This window comes from Anolis sagrei, chromosome Y, assembly GCF_037176765.1.
Source record: "Anolis sagrei isolate rAnoSag1 chromosome Y, rAnoSag1.mat, whole genome shotgun sequence".
Taxonomy (NCBI): domain Eukaryota; kingdom Metazoa; phylum Chordata; class Lepidosauria; order Squamata; family Dactyloidae; genus Anolis; species Anolis sagrei.
In genome coordinates this window covers 69406913-69414914 of record NC_090035.1, presented here as the reverse complement: position 1 = coordinate 69414914, position 8002 = coordinate 69406913, and the positions used below count along the sequence as shown (strand labels likewise).

Below are 8002 nucleotides of genomic sequence, written 5' to 3'. Positions count from 1 at the left end.
ATCTTGGAGTCTTTGTGGACAGGAATGAGCCAACAATGTCATTCAGTGGTAAAAAAAAAAAAAGTCAATGGGATTTTGTCTTGCATAAATAGGAGCCTAGTGTCTAGATCCAGGGAAGTCATGCTACCCCTCTATTCCGCTTTGGTCAGGAGTGTGTCCAATTCTGGGCACCATAATTGAAGGGAGATGTTGAAAAGCTGGAATGTGTCCAGAGGAGGGCGACTCAAATGATCAAGGGTCTGGAGAACAAGCCCTATGAGGAGTGGCTTAAAGAGCTGGAAATGTTTAGCCTGTAGAAGAGAAGGCTGAGAAAAGACATTATGAGTGCCATGGATCAAGATGTGAGGAGAAGTTATAGGAAGGAGGGAGAAGGCTTGTTTCTGCTGCCCTGGAGACTAGGATGTGGAACAATGGCTTCAAACTACAAGAAAGGAGATCCCACCTGATCATGAGGAAGAACTTCCTAACTGTGAGAGCTGTTCAGCAGTGGAACTCTCTGCCCCATAGTGTGGTGGAGGCTCCTACTTTGGGGGTTTTCAAACAGAGGCTGGATGGCCATCTCTCTGAGGTGCTTTGAATGCAATTTTCCTGCTTCTTGGCAGGGGGTTGGACTGGATAGCCCATGAGGTCTCTTCCAACTCTATTATTCTATGATTCTAGGGGTGGCAAATGAAGAACGTCTCCCTCACTCCCTCAACCTCTTTCTGTCGCTTTTATCTACCTGTATTGCCCAACCTTCCATGAAAACAGGATGTTCATAAACGCCGTTGGCTGACAGACATGAGCCATGTTCCAAAGGTTATGGTGTACATGCAGCAAAGATAGCAAAATTTTAATTACCAGGTAACCTTATGGTCATATATGGTGCACCATCTGTGGTGCTATGTGATATGGTTTCTTTCACAATGATAAACATCAGAAACTTCTAAACTACAATTGCCCTCCTGATTCACACCTGACAATTCATTAGTTTAGCATATACACCAAAGTATACATCCCAAGCAGAGGCATTGAATGCTAGTGAAGCCCATACTTTGGAAAGATAGAAGATCAGGACATTCACTTACAATTGCCTAAAGTTGTCCTTGCAGCCATGAGCACCTATCTAAGGTATATTTTATTGTAGCTGCAGAGCAGACCCTTATAGACTATTTGAGTACAGAGAGATGAGGGAGTTGCTCTAAAGCAGTGGTCCCAACCCTTTTTTGACCAGACACCATTTGACCAGGGACCACTTTGACCATGGACCACTCTCCAACTTTAGAACCGGAAGGGTTAGGTAATAAAGGTAAAGGTTTCCCCTGACATTAAGTCCAGTTGTGTCTGACTCTGGGGGTGGGTGCTCATCTCCATTTCTAAGCCAAGGAGCCGGCGTTGTCCATAGACACCTCCAAGGTCATGTGGCCGGCATGACTGCATGGAGTGCCGTTAGTAAAGGTAAAGGTTTTCCCCTGACATGAAGTCCATTTGTGTCCAACTCTGGGGTGAAGTGCTCATTTCTATTTTTAAGCCGAAGAGCCGGTGTTGTCCATAGACACCTCCAAGGTCATGTGGCCGGCATGACTGCATGGAGTGCCATTAGATAAAGGTAAAGGTTTTCCCCTGACATGAAGTCCAGTCGAGCCTGACTCTGGAGGTTGGTGCTCATCTCCATTTCTATGCCAAAGAGCTGGTGTTGTCCATATACACCTCCAAGATCATGTGGCTGATATGACTGCATGGAGCACCATTACCTTCCTGCCGGAGCAGTACCTATTGATCATATTTGCATGTTTTCGAACTGCTAGGTTGGCAGAAGCTGGGGCTGACAGTGGAAGCTCACACCACTCCCTGGATTCAAACCTGCAACCTTTTAATCAACAAGCTCAGCAGCTCAGTGCTTTAACCCACTGAGCCATCGGAGTGCCGTTACGAATCAGTTTTGGGTCAACTATAGATTCAATTTGGTTATTTGGGGTGCTGACTCAGAAAATTGCATTGGATAGACCACATCAGCTCTAGTTTCTGATACAGAACATATGCTATCCAGTAGTCGCCATCTGCTCACCCATAGAATACCGTATTTAATAAGCCTTGGCACTATACGAGGGTTTCGCGACATCAATCGCTCTTGTTGCAATGGTGTAGTAATGGTGAGGCTGCAGACCATATTTTACTTCTTAAGGACCATTGGTGGTCCATGGACCACAGGTTGGGAACCATTGCTCTAAAGAGTCAGGAGGAGAAAATACTGTTGCTCAGTTCGTTGAGTCTTAAGTGTAGAGCTTTCTTTCCAGTCTTCCATTTCTGTCTTGCAACAACCATTCAAGGTAGGCTTCTATATATTCATTTAAGCTGTTTCACTCTGTGCTGAAATAGGTTGCAGTTCCAAGATGACTAAAACCGTTGTACGATGCAGACTTCCATAATTTTAGTTGTGTTGCAAAATTTATCTGCTATAATCATTAAGGGTAACAATATATGAATTGCCAAACATCATTTTTCAAGAAACCAAACTGCTTTCCAGGAGGAGTCATCAGTGCAATTGTGCAATATCTGTAATATTATGTAAGATAGCTTCTGAGTTACATTTGCCCTTCCCTTTTACCCGTGATGATTTATTAGCATAGTTTGTGTAGGATGTTTCTTAACCACGTTGAGTAGAATTAAGCTAACCGTTGCTCTAGTGTCCGACATGGCCTATTTTTCAGTTAAGGATATAAAGAAATTACAAAGTCCCAAGAGTGTTGAAAAAGCCCTATGCATTTAGGCATGTAATATTTAATAGGATTCAGGGACTGATAAAAGATTAAAAAAAGAAAAGGGGTGAGCATGTAAGTAATAAAAGTTATAGCTAGAAGCAAGTTCCATTTTTTTTACCTTTTCCCCATTTTTATTGTTTTATCCAACTCCCACCCTCCCCTCCTTGTGCATGCAAATTATACAGCAAACTACAGAAGTTACATTTGAAATATCAATCTCAATCTTAATTTTTCTACTCCACATCTTAGCACATTCTCTAAATAATTCCTAACTCCTAACTGGTTTCCACATCCTCTTAGTTATTGTAACCTTTTCAAGTTTATCTATATTATTCCATTTGCATTTTTTTACTTCCACTTTTAACATATTAACTATGCAATTCACAGTGGACCATCTTCCAAAAAATTGTGCACCCTAACAAATTTGTGAACATCCTAGGGCTCCTCCATGATGACATGACGGCAACAGTCTTGGACAGTAATGGTTCCCAAAGTGACCCATTTAAGGTGGAATCAGGTGTTAAACAGGGATGTGTTATTGCCCCAACCTTATTTTCCATCTTCATCACTATGATAACTTCATCTTGTTGATGGGAAGCTTCCCACCGGAGTGGAAATCATCTGTCGGACAGATGGAAAGCTATTTAACCTCAACAGACTGAAAGCCAAAATGAAGGTCACAACAACATCTGTTACAGAACTCCAATATGTTGATGACATCATCTGTGCATATTCAGAAGAAGACCTACAAGCCACTCTAAACACCTTCGCAGAAGCATATGAGAAGCTTGGCCTGTCATTGAACATCGAGAAAACCAAAGTGTCACCAGCAGTCACCAGCCAATCCCTCTCCAATGCCAGAAATACAGCTTAATGGTGTAACATTAGAAAATGTTGACCATTTCCGCTTACTTGGCAGCCATCTCTCCACAAAAGTCAACATTGACACTGATATACAACACCGCCTGAGCTCTGCTAGTGCATTTTTCTGAATGAAGCAGAGAGTGTTCAAGAACTGAGATATCCATAGGGATACCAAGGTGTTTGTTTATAAAGCTACTAGCTGTCCCCTGACACGCGTTGCTGTGGCCCAGTCTGTTGATCTGGAAAATAAAGTAATGAGAAAGTGTTGGTTTTTAATATATGTAATTTCTTTATGCTTGTGAGTAAACAGTATTTTTTGCTGTTTCTTTGTCAGGACAATGATATGTTGCCCACCCTGGAACATGCGACATATCATTGTCCTTCTTTAAGGGTTCCTTTCAAATCTATGATACTATATCTGTGTGTGTGTGAATCATATCTATCTATCTATCTATCTATCTATCTATCTATCTATCTATCTATCTATATCAATGGCCAGATGGCTCTTTGTCAGGAGCACTTTGATTACGTTTTCTTGCCCTAATGAAGGGAGTTGGATTGGATGGCCTTAAGTATTTTCTGTTGGTCATGGGGGTTCTGTGTGGGAAGTTTGCCCCGATTCTATCACTGGTGGAGTTCAGAATGCTCTTTGATTGTAGGTGAACTATAAATCCCTGCAACTACAACTCCTAAATGTCGAGGTCTATTTCCCCCAAACTCCACCAATGTTCATATTTGGGCATATTGAGTATTTTTGCCAAGTTTGGTCCAGATCCATCATTGTTTGAGTCCACAGTGCTCTCTGGATGTAGGTGAACTACAACTCCAAAACTCAAGGTCAGTGCCCATCAAACCCTTCCAGTATTTTCTGTTGGTCATGGGAGTTCTGTGTGCCAAGTTTGGTTCAATTCCATCATTGATGGAGGTCAGAATGCTCTTTGATTGCAGGTGAACTATAAATCCCAGTAACTACAACTCCCAAATGATAAAATCATAATTTTTTGAGTGATGGTCACTCCTTGTGTTGTGAGACATTTTGTTGCCAAATTTGGTGTGATTTCGTTCATTGGTTCTTTTGTTTTTAAGGTACTCATTATGCACAGAGCATTTTAATATAGTATAGATTGTCCTCCCAACTCTGCTATATGCCTTCCAGACATGGACTATCTACAGCCATCACATGCAACTCCTAGAACAATTCCATCAGCGATGCCTCTGAAAAATCCTGCAAATCTCTTGGGAAGACAAGCGGACAAATGTCAGCATGCTGGAAGAAGCAAAAACCACCAGCATTGAAGAGATGGTCTTCCACCATCAACTCTGCTGGACCGGCCACGTTGTCCGGATGCCCGACCATCATCTCCCAAAGCAGTTGCTCTACTCCGAACTCAAGAATGGAAAACAGAATGTTGGAGGACAGGAAAAGAGATTTAAGGATGGGCTTAAAGCCAGCCTTAAACAGGAGGTCCTCCTGTTCAAGGAGCTCCACTGGCTGCCATTTATTTTCCAAGCCCAATTCAAGGTGCAGGTGCTTACCTACAAAGTCCTGAACGGTTTGGGACCAGCCTACCTGCGTGACCGGATTTCCATCTACGAACCCACACGTTCACTTCGGTCATCTGGAGAGGCCCTGCTCGTGATCCCACTGGCGTCGCAAGTGTGCTTGGTGGGGACGCGGGATAGGGCCTTTTCCGTGGTGGCCCCCCGACTCTGGAAAACCCTCCCCAAAGACCTTAGACAGGCCCCTACATTGGCTGTCTTCAGAAAGAACTTGAAGACCTGGCTTTTCCGATGCGCCTTCCCAGATTAGGAAATCTCCACCACCAAGTCCCATAAGCACTTTATCAGAACCAATGATTGCTGCACATCGCACTTGCCCTAGAAGCCCTTTATACACCTCCTGTCACATCAGCACTTTTAATCTCGTACCCATTACTCTGGCCCGGCCCACTTTTATTGTGTTTAGTGTATTGTGCCTGTTGTTTATTTTGCTTTATTCTGTTTTTAATTGTTTGATTTGCTTAGATTGTATTGTTGTGTTGTGTGTTGAGGCCTCGGCCCGTGTAAGCCGCATCGAATCCTTCGGGAGATGCTAGCGGGATACAAATAAAGTTTAATAATAATAATAATAATCTAAAAAACTCTGACATAGACACTGAGAACTGGGAAGCCCTGTCCCTTGAGTGCTCCAGCTGGAGGTCAGCTGTGACCAGTAGTGCTGTACAATTTGAAGAGGCATGAATGGAGGGTGACAGATAGAAATGTGCCAAGAGGAAGGCGCGTCAAGCCAACCCCGACGGTGACTGCCTTCCATCTGGAAACCAATATCCTCACTGCGGGAGAACATGCAGATCAAAAATAGGGCTCCACAGTCACCTACGGACCCAACGCCAGTACACCAATCTTCTGCCTGCTTCTCTCTGCTGCCGGCATGGAGTCCCCCAGAGCCCATCACATGGTGCAGGGATATTCTGTGGGGCTCCGTGCTGGCAATATTGTGGCAGCTGAGCCCAGAGGAGTTGGTTGTACACTTGACTCCACATTGAGGAACAAAAGAGGAGCCAAAAAGGAAGTAGGGACAGATGGGGAAACTACGTAGAAAGAAAGAACACAGACCCCAACAAGAGGTAACAGAGCCTGATGGTTCCCTCCACTGCCCCTGTGATTACCCCTACTGTCCCCAGCTTTACCCCGTCTGTCTGATAAGGCCCTGAGTTTGTCAGATGTTCTAATAACTCAGCTACAACACTGTGGTTTGGTCTGGTGAGGCAATCCATTTCACATCTGAACAACTCTTACAGTCAAGAGGTTCTTCCTAGCATATAACTGGAATCTTTTGTGTCATTTCCATTATCAGTGGACTAGATCCACTGGACTAGATGCTAGACCGCAAAGCACAGTCAGGGGTTCTGCATGGGGCTTTGGCCCCCACTGGTTCCTCCCGTCCAGGTAGCATGTGGCCTGCAGGACCTTCTCGTCTCTGCAGCCAGCACGGCCTGCAAGGGGAGATCTATGAGGCACCAGTGTGGGTGCAGCCTGAAAAGGGGGGACTACGAGGCACCAGTGCGGCCTGCAGGACCTCCCTGTTGACGTTTTGAGTGTGTTTTTTCTGCATGGCAGAAGCAGGTTGGACTGGGTGGCTCCGGAAGTTGCTCCTATTATTATTATTATTATTATTATTATTATTTGAAACACAACAAGATGCGTCCACGGCAGACACACTGCTGACTGTTCAATTGGATCACATGTCAGACACTTCCCAAGTGTCTAGGACTGTGTGATGTATCAGCGAATAATGCGTGCATTCTTCACCTTTTGCAGCTGGCAGATGGTAATCTTGTCAGCGCCAATTGTGTTTAAGTGCAGGCCAAGGTCTTTAGGCACTGCACCCAGTGTGCCGATCACCACTGGAACCACTTTGACTGGCTTGTGCCAGAGTCTTTGCAGTTCGATCTTTAAAGCCTCATATCGTGTCAGCTTTTCTGGTTGTTTCTCTGCACTCCTGCTGTCACCTGGGATTGCCACTTCGACGATCCATACTTTGTTTTTTAACATGATTGTGAGGTCAGGAGTATTATTATTATTATTATTATTATCGCTTTTCAGCCTTTTGGCTAAGATCAAGTATAGTATCTGTTCTTATCAGTTTAATATCTGATATGTTCTCTCTTTGAGAGGTAAAAGTAAAGGTAGGTTTTCCCCTGACATTAAGTCCAGTCATGTCTGACTCTGGGGTGTGGTGCTCATCTCCATTTCTAAGCCAAAGAGCCAGCGTTGTCTGTAGACACCTCCAAGGTCATGTGGCCGGCATGACTGCACAGAGCACCGTTACCTTCCCGCCGGAGCGGTACCTATTGATCTACTCACATTTGCATGTTTTCGAACTGCTAGGTTGGCAGAAGCTAGGGCTGACAGCGGAAGCTCATGCTGCTCCCTGGAATTGAACCTGCGACCTTTTGGTCAACAAGCTCAGCAGCTCAGTGCTTTAACCCACTGCGCCACCGGGGGGGGGGGGCTCTCTATTTGAGAACTATATATATATATATATATAGTTCTCTATTTGAGAACTATATATTAAATGGTTTTTTGGAAATAGGAGCTGGAACAGGAGCTTGCTCTGTCCACTCCATGCATCAACCTGGTATTGCAGTGCCTGCAGGTTGGTATTGGAGCCCCCGATGGCCCAGTGGGTTAAACCCCTGATTATGGCAACAAGACTGAAGACCCGACAGGTCTCAGGTTCGAATCCGGGGAAAGCACCAGCTCCTCATGTGGGGACATGAGAGAAGCCTCCCACAAGGATGGTAAAAATATCAAAACATCTGGGTGTCCCCTGGGCAACGTCCTTGCAAATGGCCAATTCTTTCATACCAGAAGCGACTTGCAGTTTCTCAAGT

General features: G+C 44.6%; 1 non-coding gene and 1 pseudogene across 1 annotated transcript; both read left to right on the top strand.

Moving 5' to 3' along the window:
- Positions 1-7199: 7199 nt before the first annotated feature.
- On the top strand, positions 7200-7388 carry LOC132782194 (U2 spliceosomal RNA). Its single transcript, XR_009632039.2, has one exon. It is a non-coding gene; the product is annotated as a U2 spliceosomal RNA (small nuclear RNA).
- Positions 7389-7620: 232 nt separating this feature from the next.
- Positions 7621-7785, top strand: LOC137095737 (U2 spliceosomal RNA; annotated as a pseudogene).
- The last annotated feature ends 217 nt before the right edge of the window (positions 7786-8002 follow it).